General features: G+C 43.0%; 1 protein-coding gene across 2 annotated transcripts in view; it reads left to right on the top strand.

Annotated features, from left to right (window-relative positions):
- The first annotated feature begins 221 nt into the window (after nt 1-221).
- The window catches only part of LOC111254109 (electroneutral sodium bicarbonate exchanger 1-like), a 149,689-nt gene continuing 132,547 nt past the window's right edge, over nt 222-17,363 (top strand). The window contains exon 1 of one of the 2 annotated variants that reach the window (XM_086975139.1): nt 222-2,589. The gene's annotated coding sequence lies outside the window, so the exon portion shown is untranslated. Of the gene's footprint in view, nt 2,590-3,720; nt 5,628-17,363 lie in introns of those variants that run through there. The other variant, XM_086975149.1, reaches the window with a different exon arrangement.

Genomic DNA, 17,363 nt, shown 5'->3' with positions numbered 1-17,363 from the left:
ACTTTTCCAGGTTCTCTGTTTTTCGCCCTTCCTCTTTCTGCCTCTGTGTCTAGCGTTCTCGTCCTTCTCATCTAGCGGGCTGATGACCGCCATCGATGGTCCTGTCGCTTCTAGGGACTAGAGCCTTCAAACCAGCTCCTCTCCCTTTCTTTCCCCCTGCGGTGTGACCTTCTTTCCCTCGCTGGTTCGCCTGCTCGGCGAGCGCTAGGAGCAGGGTATAGGGCAGGCCGTCGTCGGTGTTGGTGCCGCTGCCATCGTGCGTCGTCCGTGCCACCGCATCTTTCTATACTCGGCCATCTTACCAGCGAGGCAAGCGAGTTGGCTCGCTAGTAAAACAGGCAATCAAACCAGAACGAGGCCAATGTACCACCGAACCTGCTAAAGTCACGGGGCTATAGGAAGAGATCGTTGACCAGGCAAATCCGCTTGTCTGGTGAGGCCAAACTGGTGCTGGAGCTAGGTTAGGTCAAAAATCGCGTATCATTACCCCACTTCACATTTCGTTTGGCAATTCTTTGCTCAACGGATAGTATTGTCGCTCGTGACGAAGACAACGACGATTTCGACGACAGCGACAAAGAAATCAACCCAAAATCGACTCCGCATTAGCCTGCCGCACCGCTATTCTCATAGCTCAAACCAGATCGTTTTTGTAGATGAGCACCAGGGTCGGCGGACGTTGTCGTACAATTTGTGTAACTATTCGAGCTCATGTTACTGTTGAACCGCTTCAGAAACGGCCAGTTGAGTCTGTGGTGCTACTTACCTGGCCGGTAAAGAACACACTTCTAACACGATTCTCTATTAAATTAGCCAAAAGTAGAGAAAGGTTATCAAGGACCAGAGGAGCGTGAGAACCTGCTTTGTCTCTGCTGAGCGAAATACGAACCAGCGGCGATATTTGCTTTCTACAGTGTAACAACATTTATCCGACTGCTTCAATAGAACAGAGACTCTTGATTTGTTCGAGTATATCAACAATCATCTGAATGAACCCAAAATGTCGCAATAGTATTTGTCGCTCATTACGGCACCTGCAGAAGAAGCAACGTAAACCTAACGGCGCCGCATCACCAGCGGCTACCAGTCCACCTACTGTTATGCCTTTATTTGGCCTGCTTTTTTATTGACCACATCGTGTTACGACTACAATAACAGCCAAATTCACTTTCAGATACCGTGTGTGAGTGCGCGTTACAGCTATAACCCAAAAAATATCCTGAGCACAAAAAGGATACCTGGCAATAATAGTTGCGCGAGTTTTACCTTCTGGACCACCCTCCAGTGGAAGCTACTCTAGACCTCATGTCTGACTGACAACATCTGACGAAATTACCTCTCTCTCTCTCTCTCTCTCTCTCTCTCTCTCTCTCTCTCTCTCTCCAAGTGCTTATATTTTCGATTCCTCCTTGGTGTTGTTCAGTATTGTTAGGTTCATTAGTTAATTAAGTTGTATTGTTGTGTGATGTACTACCCTGTATGAAATAAGGTGGTTCTTTACGGTTAGTGTGCCGATTTCTGTACCATTACGACAGCCTGTATATTGTCTGCTGTATTAAAGTGTATGAAACCATTGCTCCGGCAGGGGTGTGAATGGACCGCGCACCACACTAAGGTCACCTGGATCACAGCACCGTTAACATCACTCTGTTTTCCAGTGTCCTTTGAATGAAGTAACAAATTTATCACGCAAGGCTACAGCGAATGAGTGATTCGTGAATCATCAGCCGTATCTTGTGCACGATCGAAGGAAGGGTATTGCGGGGCTATCATCCGCCGGCTGCTCTACCAGCAATTTACTGTTGCGTCTCCGCGTTTTCTGTCGACAGATCTGTCCATCTGTTCTTCCTTGCAAGGTCGGTTAACGAAGGCCAAAAAGCAAAAAGGCACAACAAGCACTGTTTCAAAGGGATAGTTACAACACAAGAGGAGTGCGCGAACTCCCAAAAAGTGACAAGCAAAAGAAAGAGACCCTGAAGATGATACGAACTTAATCAGTGTGGTCACGAGTCAGCCTAACGTCCATACACATTATTGGCACTGGCTACTCTGCCGCAAACGAATCCGCTTAGAGCATCTGTTAATGAGTCTCCTGGACACGGCAGAGCTAGAAACATAAATTATCAAGCGTCCAGTGTATTGATAAATATATAGAATACGTATATAACAACGAAAAGAGGATACACTTTAGTTGTCGTCAGAATCGATTAAGGAAATCGAAGTGGATACCGATAGCAAAAAGAAAAAAAAACAGTAGAATCAATGCTAGTTCATAGTGTGGTATAATACAGTTGTTTTAAAGCGTCGTTCAACGAGCAACGAGGAATACCGACGACTTTGTGTAGACCCTGCGATTGAGCTTCGTGAGAGATTAAAACATAGAGACCTGTGTGAAGATATAGAAAAGTCAGAAGAGAAGAAGTTGGATGAGCGATAAAAAATCGTGCAGGAGTAAATCGGTAGCTGTCAAAAATTGAAAAGGAACACAATCTCTGTCGTGGGAACGGCAGTTTCTTCCGAAGGTTCCGACGCTAAAGGAATGGAAAAAGAAACCCTCGAAAAAAAACGTTAAGAAAAGATTTGTTCAAGGTAAGATGAACGACAGAGCGGTGAAAAGCAGCGATCTTGGGGAAGGGAACTATGTCTTAGTAGGCAAAAGTCACTGACAGTACGGGCATGATGTATTTTCAGCATGTTTACGTAGAGGGCACATAATAAGGGGTAGAGTGATAATTTCCAGCCACGTGAACTGCCTCTTTTCCGTTTATGTATTGGGTATGAGTTATAATGGTTTGTTAAGTGCAGTTGCATCGAATGAAAAAAAGTGGCGAACCAGTGGGTACTCGTGAGCGCCGCTAACTGCCTAGTGTTAGTTTGAAGCAGAGCGGTCATAACATAAACGAACGTGTGTCCAGAGCTTGGGGGGCTCGTCCGAAATTGCAAGTCATCGTGATGGACCTAACCTAATATAGCACAGGGCACTCACCGCACCACTATACATGCCTATTTCTCTGCCAGTGGGATCTCTACTTGCGATGACACAGTGGGGGGTTCCATGCTAGTGGTTCAAAGCAGGTTCTATAAAATACGATATAATTTTACATGTGTGGCATGGCATTCACAAATAATATCTACTACGCTACACTAATATACACATAGGAAAAAGGGCGCGTAAGTGCAAGGTATAATCTTTCGAAACATGCATTGTAGGTACATTGACAAACGTCCGTCTATGATCTGTCTGTGGATCGATGATTTTGAGTCGGAAAGGGCTAGTGCGGCTGGGATACCGACGTAGTTTGGGGTATGGTGCCACTGTCTAGTACGTGACAGATCATTTTCTTGGGTGGCTGGCTCGCTCTTCAAGGGTTTCTGCCAATGGAGCCCCCCGGAACCTCGCACGAAAGCTCTCTGTCGTTTACGAAGTGTCGTGGTGGTAGTGACGACGGTGCCAATGAAGGCGGATCCCCCACCTTGCATCCGGCGGTGTCTAAACATGGCGTTGATGGTGCGACCCGCGCTGTTCAATGGCCGCAATTTCGGCAAGACTAAGTCGACAGTGTCACCGACTGACGACGGTAAATGATACCGGCGAGACGGTAAATCGCAATAAGGTCATCCTGCCGTAAACTGGCCGTTTTTGTGATTCTCACGTTTCCATATATATATATATAGCTGTCTTCGTGTTTTTGTGAAGTAAAACTTTGGCTTCGAAAAAGTTGCTATGTTGAATATTAACATAAATATGGAAGTAAACAGAAAATAGAAGTGATACGTTTTCATTCCAAGCTGAATATTTGTCCGCAGCATGAGACAGGCATGAGCTAAATGAAATAGCTTCTGTGTGCGCAGCTATACGTCCGCTGATATCCACTAACGTTTATCGCTTTCGCGTTCAATTGGATAGCAAGAAAACCACCGAACCGTTATGCACGTGATTCATGAATCTCAACTTTACAGCTAGAAAATTCAGTTGGTTATGCACCCTTCCGTTATTTGTACTGTCCCTAAAACAAGACAGTAGCTCAAAACGATCCCAAAAAACGTACGAATCGAAGGTCGACCACCATAGTGGATAGCATTCGAGGTGTGTATGTCGGCATCTGTACGTGTGCAGGATCACACGTATGTCGTGATAGAGAGGTGCCGTGACTCGGCGATAAAAAACATCATTCCCTATGTTTGGCCTCTGCAACTCCTATATTGAGCGACTGTAGTTGATCCAGTTCTTCCTAGCACGTTGCCTTTATCTCAATTGTTTTCATTTGGCAGCCATCCGGGAGAAGTGCTGCGATGCTGCGTCTTGGTCAGCGCACGGCCAACGATCGAAGTCGCTGGCAACGGCTGGCAGGAAAATAATTAAATCGCCGGCTCACGTACTCACAAAAAATAATGGTCTAATCCAGCCTGGCCATAGAAAGGATTTTCGTTGCTTATAGTATTATCCGACATAATTTCTTCAAAAACGTACGTCGCGGCTGTAAAGGTCAACTAAACAAAGGACGTGCTGGCGGCGACAGTAGCTGCCTACATCAGTACAGCCCGAACATAAGAGGGCAAAACATCGGAAAAGAACCAGCGGCCAGCGATCACGTGTTTCCCCAATGAGGAAAACAGGCTGACTGCTATAGGAATTGTCAATGCTAGTGAAGTCGCAGAGGGCGGTTGTACGGACTTTTTTCCAAGATCTTCTGGAAAGACGGTGCCGTAATGCTATGATGGATAATGCGCCAGGCGGAACCGCACCGTAAAGGGAAGCCAACCAGAGCAGCTCGGTCGATGTTGCGAGCGAATCAGCAGACACGACGTCTTCCACCTTTTCAGCTCCTACCCTTTAGAACTAACAGGTTCTCACACTTCACAATTTCAGCCGAACAAGCGACTGGCTGACCGCGTTTGCCTAACACTAGATGATATGGCACATTTTCTACGAGCGTTAGTAATAGAAGATGAGCAAAAGAGGGTCTGGGACACGGCCACAGCAGGAACCTACCAGACTCCCATACCTTAGCCGTTTGCTCTATCTTTTTGACGAATTTACCGGTGTGCTGATAATGCTGCTGCCAGTGGGCATTTCACGCCGTACAGGCAGATGATATTTATGAAGAATCAAGGGGTGTAAAATAGGTTGAAGAGGGGAGCGTCAGGGTGTGCATAGTCTTAGTTCTTTGCTGATGTTCTAATGCAATACGGCTAACGATAAGCGTATATGTCCACCAAGTGAGAGAGCTATAAAGAGCAGTGCCATAAACAGCGTGTCAGTGTCATAAGGCGATTCAGGACGACCGTCGTAGGACTTGTGTCCCCTCTTTCCCAGAAGAAGAAAACACCTCATTTATCGATGCGTGCGTCGAAAGCACCTGGAGCTATTCACATGTAGCCATACCACCACTACAACCACTACCATTATAAGATGTGCATTATTAGCCAGTCATGAAGAGTCGAGACGGATATAAGTCCCCCTAGAAGTCTGCATGAGGATGTGTAACTTATACTGCCAGCGTGTCTCTATGTAGGGGTCTTGGTAGGAGCTGGACGATCGGATCACATAGTGTTGCTCTGTGGTATAAAGGGATGTTGCCATTCAACTCAAGGTCGAACGACGTCACTTAATAGATCGTTGTAGGGTGAGTAAGTAAAAGGATCCAATTCCTTGTCTAACGTTGCACTCTGCGTCGTCGTCAGCTAAGGTCTTGAAAATCTGAAATACTTACGCAAAAAGAATGATATTCTATTATAAAAAAGAAGACTTTACTCTAGGTTGCTACCTATATGAACTACTGGTATCGATGATTTTTCTTTTATTGAAAATGTGTGCTGTAGGCGAGACGCATATAATATTTAACAGCAAGTACAAGTACAAAGCTAAACACTGTATAAATAAATAATTGTGTTAGAATCGCTGATGTTTTACATGGATGAAGTGACGTGACACGGTGCTGAAGGTTAATCACGGTCTAGGTTTCTGAAGAAACTGAAAATTTCTACAAGGTCTTCAAGTATCAGCTGGTTCTGACCGGAATCTAATCGACGTCTAAATTCATTCCAATTATTATGGGACGTCGTAGCCTCCCTTGGAAAATATTGAATTTCAATATGTCCTGAATTACTCTACGTCCTGTTAGATAGAACGTACGTTGTGGCGTTCGAATACTCGGACGGTATACAGTAATGTCGAACATATTTGAACGTTGAAATTGATTTTCTCAGATCCATCCATAGTTCCCCAGTACAACAGGCCGTATCCCGTTCTTGCGTTGGTATTGGGTGGTAGATCGAGGGAAAAAGGAGAAATTTAAGGCAAAGCAAGCATAGGCGTTGTCCCAGCATGGATCTTAATCCTATTTGTGGTCGCCTTCTACACAAATATATATACATATGTTTCATCTATCCGTGCAGCGCCATTCATTTTCTATTCGGAACGCATTCAGTGTTGATGCGAGTGGTTATCCAAGAAGAGTTTGATTTTCTTCGATCTGTTGTAACCGAAGCTATGGCTGGACTCGGCATCCGCGCACCGAATTATCGCCATTAGATGACCATCGAATGGTAAGGACAGTAAATGGACCGAAATTCTGTTTGTGATACTGACGTAGACCAACTGGGCGCACTCTGTTCCACTTCGGAGGCTGGCTTTGGATGTGGAGCTTTCTACCGAGGTTTGCCCATATTAACTTGAAAAATATCTATTGAGTACCAAAAAGGCTGGCAGCTGAATTAGCCCTTCTTTTCAAATACTGATTTGCCCTTAAAGGTTTTTTTTGTCTCAAATGCAAAAAAATTGTTTGCTGCATTAGATTTTTGTAATTAGATTTCACTAATCTGCAAGTATATGTTTTAGATATACATACATAGGTAGAGATGATATAGCTATAGTATTCTACACACAGCTTATTTTATGACTTACATTTTGAAATGAATTTCCTAAATAGCTTGACATCTTTAAAATCGGTCCAACGGTCTCTACCAATCTTTTTTTCCGTGTTTTAAAGTTTAAAACTACGTATGGGCTATAGAAATAATATCTCTTGATATTAATCAAAGGAAGCTTTTTGATTTATATTATAGGCCAGGGGGATTAGGGTTAGTCAGCTCTAAAGATTTATGAAAATTCCACTTCGATTTAGCATACTGTAGTGCCAAGCATCCCGTATGCCAACATCTGATCTTTCCGCAGTGTTTTCATTTTGTGCTTCATTCATTTGTTTCAGTCTGTCGTATTCTAAAAAACCGCCAATCCAGGCCGGAACATCGACGTCGTTCAACTTTTGCAGCAGCGTGGGTTCACTACCCTGTAACCTTTACTTTTTTGAAAGTTCCAGTTAGAAGTTTCCGGAATGTCAATCGCAACCCATATGCAGTGAAAAGATTTTTAACTTATTTTCCAAAAATATTTGCCAGCGTTATTATGGTAACGTCACTGGAAATTTGGTTATCTTATAGTTTAATTATTAACTATTTCCGCAGAAATACTAAGTTTGACAAACAACTTGGACGACCATTTACCGGGAAAAATCTGATGCTGCTACTTATGTCGCTTGTATGTGTTTCTCTGGGCTTGGTCTCAGTTACGGAACATTAAGTAATATCGTTATTCATTGATGTAGCCCCGTATTTCAGCTCACATAATCAACCAGTTCTATAATAGGTCTGGCAATTTCTGCTGAAATCGCACAATACTCGTAGTACCTACCAACAGAGCAATGAGCGAGGGCAAACGCATATAGCGCATATACGACATATAGAGGGCATAATAAAGCGAGATAAAACCGCAGAGCCAAGAAAAGAGCATTTGAAACCTCTTGACTAGTGTGGCCAGCTATAGAGTTGCAAATTCTATGGTTCTTGGGCAATAGTAGACAGGACATTAATGACTTTAGCATAATCAGGACTAGTAACGACGACAAAAGTCACCGCGCTCATTACTGCTACTCTTCTATTAAGCACATATACTATTGATCATACGCCTAGTGTTGATGCCTTCCTATCATACGGTTGGCACGTTGATGCGCCAGCTTTTGACGCACTCGATTCCGCATTGACTGCCTTATGATACAGGTTCGCATTGTTTCAATTCCTTGGAACACGTACTCATAAAGTTCCCGTTATCTTCATTGATTGATACAACATTACTAGAACCGCCCGCTGCCTTCCAACAATGTAGGTTTGTAGCACGTTTACTAGTATTAGTATTTTTTTTAATAGCTTTGTTCTGCATAAGTATGGCCGCACAATTTTCAACTCAACAATTTTTCTATATACTCCTATTGATCTTTTGGCATTACTCTGACTGCTATTCAGGCTTGAAACGAGCTCGAGCCCAAATATCCGCGTCGCGCTTTCTCATAGGCCTCATTTTCTATTTCCACTTCTTTGTTACCCGCTACTTTTCCGTCGTAGGAATGGTTCGCGAGCCCAGGTTGTGTGTCTGACCACTGCTCTGAGTCAATGTGAGGCAGCTGCGGCTTGTACTAGTATTACTAGGGCGGTCAGCAACCTGTCGGCAGCTCCTTTGCTGATGGGTGGCACACGCAGTCATAGGCTTCGTGTAGCAGCAGCTTCGACAGCGGCAAACCAGCAAAACCCGCTATGAGGTCGGGCGATTGTGGGTGAACAATTCGGCCGATCGCAGAGATGAACGATGCCGAGACCCATACAAGAATTCCAGGTTAAGGCAGGATGTGAGGAAAAAGGGTGTGTGTCTGCGTTGCTGTCTATCGCCCGGTTGGTTTAGTAGCGGTGTGATTCTGCCCCGTACGGTGCCTAGCGAGACAAAACGTTGTGTCTGTGAGCCCGCTAGAACAATCTGGCAGGATCTAGACCTTTTGATCTTGGAAGCAACTCGCTGAAAGCAGTAGCAGCAGTAATAGGCAAAAACGGTTGAGCAACGTAAGTAGGTACAAGCTGAACGAGATAAAGAAACAAAGTTTAGATGCCCTCGGCAGGTCACTGGTCCCAATAGGCCATCCCACTCAGCCGGAGCAACGACTGTGTTGATGTATTTGCGCGACGTGGCAAAGAATAGGACTGCGTTGTCTCCGTAGACTATATAATTAGTGATCGTCATCGCGGAGACTGAAAATATGGCGGAAATAGAGTCGGTCAGAATTTTTTATAGAAAAAATGAGAGGAATAGGCCAACTACAACAGCCAATAAACAATAAGGACAACTACAACAGTCGCTATAAAAAAGCGAGTGATCTGAGAGGAGGAAGTGAAAAGGGTACGACTTACGATAGAATAGTAAATAACGGTTAAAATAGTGTTTACGATCCTATGCAGGGCACAGTTATTTTCAATACAATATCGAATACGTCAGGAATAGACTCTCTTTTGGACAAAAAGCTCTGTTGGCGACTTCACACGAGCAAAAAATTGATAACAAAAGTTTCAAATGTGATATTTCTTCAGCTGGTAAGATTTAATCGTCGGCTTCGAAGTGACAGGCTGGTGTGTACAATAGTTATTGTGCTATTAAAAAAATAACAAACGGATATAGTAAAGAAGAATTTCAGCAATAGCGGTTCTTTCTATTATATATCGATATCCATGAATTGGGTTAATGAAGACACCCCCCCCCCCCCCCGGATTATGCTAAGTTTTTCGTCTATCCGTTAAACAGAGGATGTAGCAGTAGTTACCCAACTACTTTTCGTCAACGGAAAACTCACCCAAAGAAGACCTCAACGAACTCCGATCGTGCGAATATATGTTCGCTTTTTGTATAGTCTATTCGCACTTAAATAAATTGTGTTGAAAAACCTAGCCCAGAAACAGCCAGAAATCTGAGCATAAAGCACTTGTTAATCGCTACTGACCAGTGACTTCTTCTTCATAGTCTTTGACTACGCAAGAACCAATATGTTAATGGTACCAGATGCGCACGTGTTTTCTAGTCATAAGGCAAGCAATCGATTCAAGTGAATTAGTTTTTTAAAAGTAAATGGGTCCTTTTTACTTCTTGTAACTTGGTGACTTCGTTTGTGGCCAACATACGCCTGCGCTTCGCCAACACGTATGACTTCTTTACCTGTAATAGATATATACTAACTATAGTTTGTATTCGATTGTTCTTTGAGCTAAATGCCCCCAATTTAATGCCTCAATGACTCTTGAAAACCTTAGAGCAGCATGATCATCGTTACCGCAGCCATCATCGAAAGGACGGCTAAGTATGGCGTGAAATTTTCAGCCGTGGTGTACGAGCAAGTAAATCGGCACCGAAAGCGACTGTCAACGTCGTCGTCGCGCAAGTTTCAACTATATATTTCGAATAGGCCGTTGGTTGCTACCATTATTATGTACGGTCGACACAGAGTTGAAAAATAATCAATACGGTTCACACACATATATATATACAGTGTGGAGCCGACGAAGTAGAAGGCCACCCCAAGAAATGCTAGCTTTTCTCATATGCTAACCTAGGACGAGCGGTCACACCCGCAGGCAATGCATCTCAACCCGCTAACGTCAACATTTATCCTCTAACAACGTAACAAACATTTATACCACATCAGCATTAGGTGCGAAGCTATATACAGCTATTACAATTTCTCTCTCACTAGTTTTCCCCTTCGCACTCTTTATGCAGCCACTAGCGGCGGTAGTTATGAAATGACCGACGGTGTCGCGTGCATGCAGTACGTCTTACGGCGTACCGCCTGCTGAGGATACCTCTAAATGGAAAAAGAGTAACAAGCCCGAGCACACTGACTGCTTACCAATAAACACAGTCGCGTATAATTCGGCATGTGTGTGCGCCATTCCACATAAATGTAGACGAACACTCTGGTCCAGGACAAACATCTCAATTTATCTGGATCGTTTATATTGGGTATTCGATATTGGAAGTTCTTCTAGTTTTGCTTTGTGTGCACTCATTAAACTTGGTACAACATGCTACAAGCGGCAGACTGAAATCACCTCTAAGTTAGATAGGGTCTTTGGTAAAGTTCAAAGACGTTTATGCCTAACACATTGTGTAGGAAAAAAGAACGATGGAAACTTCCACTTAATAAAGTAAGCAGGTGACTAAAATGGTTCAAAGAGGGATTTTGAATCTGTTATTACTCAACATCGAGTGTCTGTCTTCAAATCGAAAAACTATGGCTGAATAATGAAAACCGCGCTTAGAAATAAGATATCAAGCTAGTCGTAAATGTAATTTTTTATGATTTTTCTTTACCATTCAGCTACCGTTTTTTCTACTTTACCTGGAAAACTAACGTCTTCCCTTCCTTCCAAAGGCCCACAGTCTACAAACAGTTGAATTATCATTATTTTTTTTTTTGTATTTTCAGATCTCTGTTTCGATTTGTCTATTTTTAGTTATTTTTATCTTTTCGTTGACTTTTACTCTATCCTCGCTTACTTGTGTTGACTAGATTATAATACAAACAGTGCCTTCTCCTCCAACTGCGCATTGATGCCAACGACATACTCCCCTGCTAGTTTGCTTCAGCACAAACCGTCAAACGTGACATGGACAGAGTCACTTATCTTTCTCCTTGCAAACGTTTATTTTGAGAGAGAAGCATTCATGAAGAAAGTATCCACCAGAAATACACCTATAGAAAAAAAGATAGAGGTCCACGCGTTTTAGGTTCCTATCACAAACGTTCGTCTCTGCTTACCGTTGGATATTTACAATGTTTGCCACGCCTAACCAGCGTACACCAGACAGGAGCAATTTCAGTTTCTAAAGGGCTAAGCACACATTGCATAAAGTGGGAACTCAGTGAGAAAAGTAACGTACTTTAGAATAATAACGATAAAACGAGGCGGCACTTTCCATGCGCGAACTTGAACATCCGCCTGACTGTCAATTCCACTTAGCAGCCTCTTTCCTGGGGAAATGGTTTACCTGAATTTAGCGTTGGCTGCTGAAGAACTGAAGTGAAGTCATCACATTAAGTTACTTGGGTGTTTTAAAGATTCAGCCGTGAAGCTGTAAGGCCTGACCATCATACCACCGTAACACAAACCGTAGCGGTCACAGTAGCGATGCCAGTGGTTGACTGTTCAAGTTAGTACCCAGTCACGTAGCGAAGGAGCACATACTGAGCGTGTCGTAAAACTACTGCTAATTCTGGAACTGATTTGCTGTGTAAGTTAGCCGAACCTTTGTTGCTTTTGTTATAGTATTAGAGTGTGCTTCCCGTCATAGAAAAAGTGCTCAACGGCTGTAAACCGATGGCATTCGCAGTACCGCTATGACTGTGTCCCTGTGCAGTAGGACAGCCATACAGGTTCAGGCGGCAGATGGGGCAGCGAACGCTGTAACACCAACTTACCCAAACGGCTATGGATGCCTCCTCAGTTTCTGCTGTTTTAGGTGCCGCTACTTTAGAACGCCGGAGGTAATCCTAGGCCGAATTACCTCAAAGCTTTTATATTGGGAGGCTTCAGGTCTCAGAGCCTGCCGGCTTGGTAATGGTCCAACAGTTGCGAGGTTTCGTCCTTAACCTCACCAACATCCCCGATCCGCTACAGCCAAATCGATGCCAACGACACGATTTATATATTCAATTCAAATGGGTTAGCGGAATTGAACAAGGGATGGAGATTTAAAAAAAAAAAGGCGGGAAGAGGTTTATCGTTTGAAGAAACGAGCCATTGCCTCTTTTCTTCTTAATAATCGTTGTTTACCTTGTTTGCTCTATATATAATCGGCCAAGGACTGCCGATGAGCGAGAATAAGTGCATCAAGTAGCATACGTAAGTTGATCCTAGCTAATGGCTGAGATTATGATGTTACCTAGGGTTTAAGTGGCACTACACGTAAGGCAAAAGCGAAATAGATCAGCAGAAAAAATTGCTATAATAGCGTTTTGGCAAACAAGTATGAAGCTGAAACAAGCTGGCCTCTGCTGTTGAAGTAGAATGAATTCGTGGAGTGATAATATATAATAGACAAAAACTGAGAGAAGCGGCCGTCCGTATGTGTTTTCCGCGTTCGAGATACCGTAATGTCAGTCGGTGACACGGCGAAATTGCGTGACTGCATGGATTTTTGCAACCAGTACGGAACCGGTGCGACTATGTGGTGGTTTTGATAGCATCTAAATCGCAGTTTGAGCTTGTTACGGCTGATACTTCATTATTCTGTGTATCTCTCTCCTAAAGAAAAGACAGGACACAAAGAGCCTCTACGTAATAGTCGGATTCGAATTGAAGGCCCCTGGTGTGGCTTATCGAGCAACTACAATGAGAGAGAATGTTTCGCTGCGGTCATGCCATAGTAATTAGGATATGATAAGCCGCTAGTTCTCCTGATCTGTTTCTCTGTATAGCAACTGAAGTCATCGAATGAGGAGGGCTAATATACATGGACCTTGATCATGGACGCGGCCAACCCCGCGGTTGTGTGAAAAAATTTATTGTTTCGTTTTTGACACCAAGCGAATTCGTACCTAAAAGACTCTCTACTCTGTGACACCATCGATCAGCGGGAAGAAAACCTGTTCTCATTTTTTTCTCTGTGTTTCTTCCACTTCGTAAAGAAGGTTCCTATTTTCAATTTAAAACATGAGGTTAATGTTGTTTCGTCTCTCGTCGTAGCTTTGCTTGGTACGGTCTGTCTCAAACAACGACCCCGCAACAGACAAAAGGACTACAGAATGATAAGGCAATTTTGGGACAAAATCAAGGAGTAAGCAGATCGAGGAGATAGATGCGGAGTAGATATTTCTTTTCGCTGTTCCTTTTCAAATAGAATAATTATCTAAGCTAGCTATTGGGAAAAAAAACAAAGAAAAAAAAAGAGCAGAGACATAGCAATTGGGGACGGGAGAAGAGACGAGAAGCTCGGAAATAAGAACTGACAGAAAGTAAAGGTACGCAGTCTCTTAAGAAGTATTGCTGACGAAGGTTCAGTGGCCGGCAGAAGGCAGCAAACTGGTTTGTGTGTCCACGTGACCAGGGAGTCAAAAATAACCACGGAATGCTACGCTTAAACAGAGAAAATTGAGCGAAATGAAAAAAAAAAAAACGAGAATCGGAGGTATATTGATAATTAATGGAACCTTTTAGGTGTAAGTTCCGTGCAAGACAGACATATGAGCCTGAATAGTGCCAATAATGTACGTGCAGTGCTTAATGCAATGCAATAAAAGCCATGTGGCCTGCGCATATTGCAAGGGCTGTTGTAGGAATAGACCAAATTATCTAGAAAAAAAATCTGTCTGCCTGCATCGGCCGACACCAGTTTGCCGTATCTTCGTATTCTATATAATAATAATAGCGATTCAATTTAATCTCTCGAAAGTGCTGGAGTTACGTGATAGATGTTATCACGCAACATTTATAACCACAAATTATAGACCCGGATTTATATATACGTAGCTCGCTCAAAAACCAAAAAGCCTAACATAAGCATATATCTATTTTTCTAGTTAATAATAAACCATGTCTTCTAGAAGTAGTTGAAGGTTATATTGCGTGATCAAACAGATTATATATTCGTTATTTTTCTCCAATCGTGTTTGAACTTCGAGCAGTTTTTCTTACATAGCTGTGACAGCATAAAAAATAGTGTAGTTATTTTCGCGTTGTTGTCCCTTTTTGCCCAGCCACAGTTTTTCTTGGATCAGCTTTTTGGCTATTCGTTACCTCTTAGGAACATCGTTTCTCTAGGTAAGCAAGTTACATGTACTCCTGCGCGAATTCAATCAACTATATATAGGAGTGATTGTGTCAGTGTGTATTCTCATAATGTCCACAAGTATTGTATGTATACAATGCAGATCCAATGAAGTCGCCGTTTCAACAACAAAATCTGCGCTGATATGTTGTGCACGAAACTACACTCTGACGACATGGATTTAGGCCATGCGGAATCCGACAGGTTATCCGCGCATCGGAGTTGGGAACAAGATGATTGCTCGGCTCGGTTATCCGTTGAAAGTAGGCGAACTTCCATCGGGCAACATGATGGGATATATCTGCGTAATATGCGCTGCTCAAAGTATATGATCATGATTCGCCACAATCGTTGCCTTAAGGGATCTAATAAAGACATCGAGCATGTTACCGGGAAAGGCCAATGTTTTTCCGACGGGCAAACTCCCTCTGTCACCGCTGTTGCTCGAATCTCTACTTCCACTGAGGGGCAAACGGCCCCACCATTGACGCCGTCGTTGCTGTGCACCTGTCAGATGCATGTTCATTTAGAGGTTATTGACTTTTTTTTTTTTATTCTGAGCGGTTAGACATTGAAGGACCACTACTGCCAATTTTGTCACAATTATCAACCGCCGGTGCAGAACGATTTGTCAGAACCAATCGGATAGTTAGCTCGCTGGCCTGTGACTGTTTGACACACAAACAAGCTGTGCCTTTGTTATGGAAAGTAATTCGCTCGATATATGTAAACATTTATTCTCTGTATGTACTTGCGTTTGAACTAAAAATGTGCATCACGGAGGGCATCTTTCCTAGACAAAAAAAAAAGTCAAGCAAATGATGAAGAACATTGATGGACGAACAAGGCAATAGAGGACAGGCTAACCAAACCTAGCCTTAGCGCTCTACATATGGGCACTTCATTAACTCTTCCCGGTTTCTTAAAGCAGCTGGTATACTCAGTGAAGCAAAAACATGGCGCGTAACTTGTTGAATATATATATATATATATATATTCCTTACTTCATCCTATCTGTATCACTGGCTTATAGCTATCTAGGATAGCTAAATTAAAGCCAGTGATACAAACATACCGAGTTAATTAGGCAGAACGGCCGGACCGCAACAGCACACTGTTTCGCTCCGAAAGAACTGTTCCTATAGAAAATTAGGAACAAATAAGCCTAAATGGTTGCGATTTAACTTTAATCCTAGTGGGGTAGAAATCTAAATGAAGGCAGTATAAACAACGACTGGAGACGTACCTAGACGTCTAGACACTCCAGCGTAAACCTAAGATCCGGATTCTCTTCCTTCTGTCGTTTGGATTTCGAAGTAGCAGATTCACCCCAAGGAATGAGGAGATCTTATTGCCGCGTGAGCAAAAGCCCACGAATACGTGCAACACGGATCTGGCGAAGCGTTCCGTACTGCGCTGCGAGACGGAAAAGACCTCGCCATCAGGCATTTGTTGTTCGTGAGCAGAAGAGGCACGGACGTGCATATGTGTTAAACTGGTCTCCGAAGCTGGCATTTGCGTAACATCTAAATACCATTTGAAGCTATAGAGCTGAAAAGGCATGAACGGTGTCGGCTATATACCGTAAAATACAAATGACACATAATGTTACCATAATAATTTGGTTGCACGCACATGCTTTGCGAATATGAGGGCATCCAAAGTACACGGAAGTTTTACGTACTTACTCGGTCAGCTTATAAATGCAAAACGTCAGTTTCTAGTTAATCTCTTCATACGTTCTTCGAATGGTTGTTTCAGTAAGCGCGCGGACAATACGCGGCCGCCATATTGAACATTTTGACACTGCTAAACCACCCTCAAGGGACGCGAGGCATAGGTCTCAAGAATCAAGCTTCCTCAAGCAGTCAAAAATGACTAGGGTTTAACTATGCTATTGCTTCTAAAGCTATTAGCGCAAAAGGACATTTCTATACATGATGATTCATTGGTTTCAGGCGCACCAGCTCTGTGCATACTGTGTTGCACGTTAGTGCGTTTTCAAATATGTTTTTGTTGCTTTACATACTGTTTCATTATTTGTTCATATACTCACGGCGCTTTTTACTGAAATCGTGTATAATCTACCTGATTAGATCAATAATAAGAAATTCATACTTTATGTTTCGACAAGCCGGTTCCAATAGGCCACAGGCAGCATAAACGACGCGAGCCCTACAAATCTGCCTTCGGTCCTCGGAAAGCGAAGCAGCTGATGTGGGAACGATAAAAGACTACATTTGATCAAAATAAAGCTAGCTAGATATTTTGATTAAATATAGTCTATTATTATTAAGTTTTTCCTGTGACGACCATTTGGTTGCCTTACGAAAACAACTCGAAGGCAAAACTCTGTCTTTCGGGCGGCCAAGGCTACAGTTCGACCATAGTCTCGCCTACGAGGTATCTGTAGCATATAGTATTGAACACGTTACGAGACAGAGACACAGAGTGCCGCGACATTTGTGCGATGCTCTGAAACTTACAAAGAGTGAGAAAAATCGAGTTATCTATCAAAGCTGTGTTCCGTACACACAACGGACGTACGTCCGCGTGCAAGCCATATGTACGTAGGACATATTTCACGATAAATCTGTACTAGGTACCTTGATTGAAGGCTACTTTGTGCGGGTTCTCCTCAATGCTTATAGAATAAGGGCAATTTTCGCATTTCACACAAACTGATATAGATTCACGTTTTCACTAACGCGTAATTTATTTA

Source organism: Varroa destructor, unplaced genomic scaffold, assembly GCF_002443255.2.
Source record: "Varroa destructor unplaced genomic scaffold, Vdes_3.0 BEIS01000007.1, whole genome shotgun sequence".
In the NCBI taxonomy this organism is placed as follows: domain Eukaryota; kingdom Metazoa; phylum Arthropoda; class Arachnida; order Mesostigmata; family Varroidae; genus Varroa; species Varroa destructor.
The sequence above is the reverse complement of the archived record's forward strand: the minus strand, read 5'-3'. Positions and strand labels throughout refer to the sequence as shown.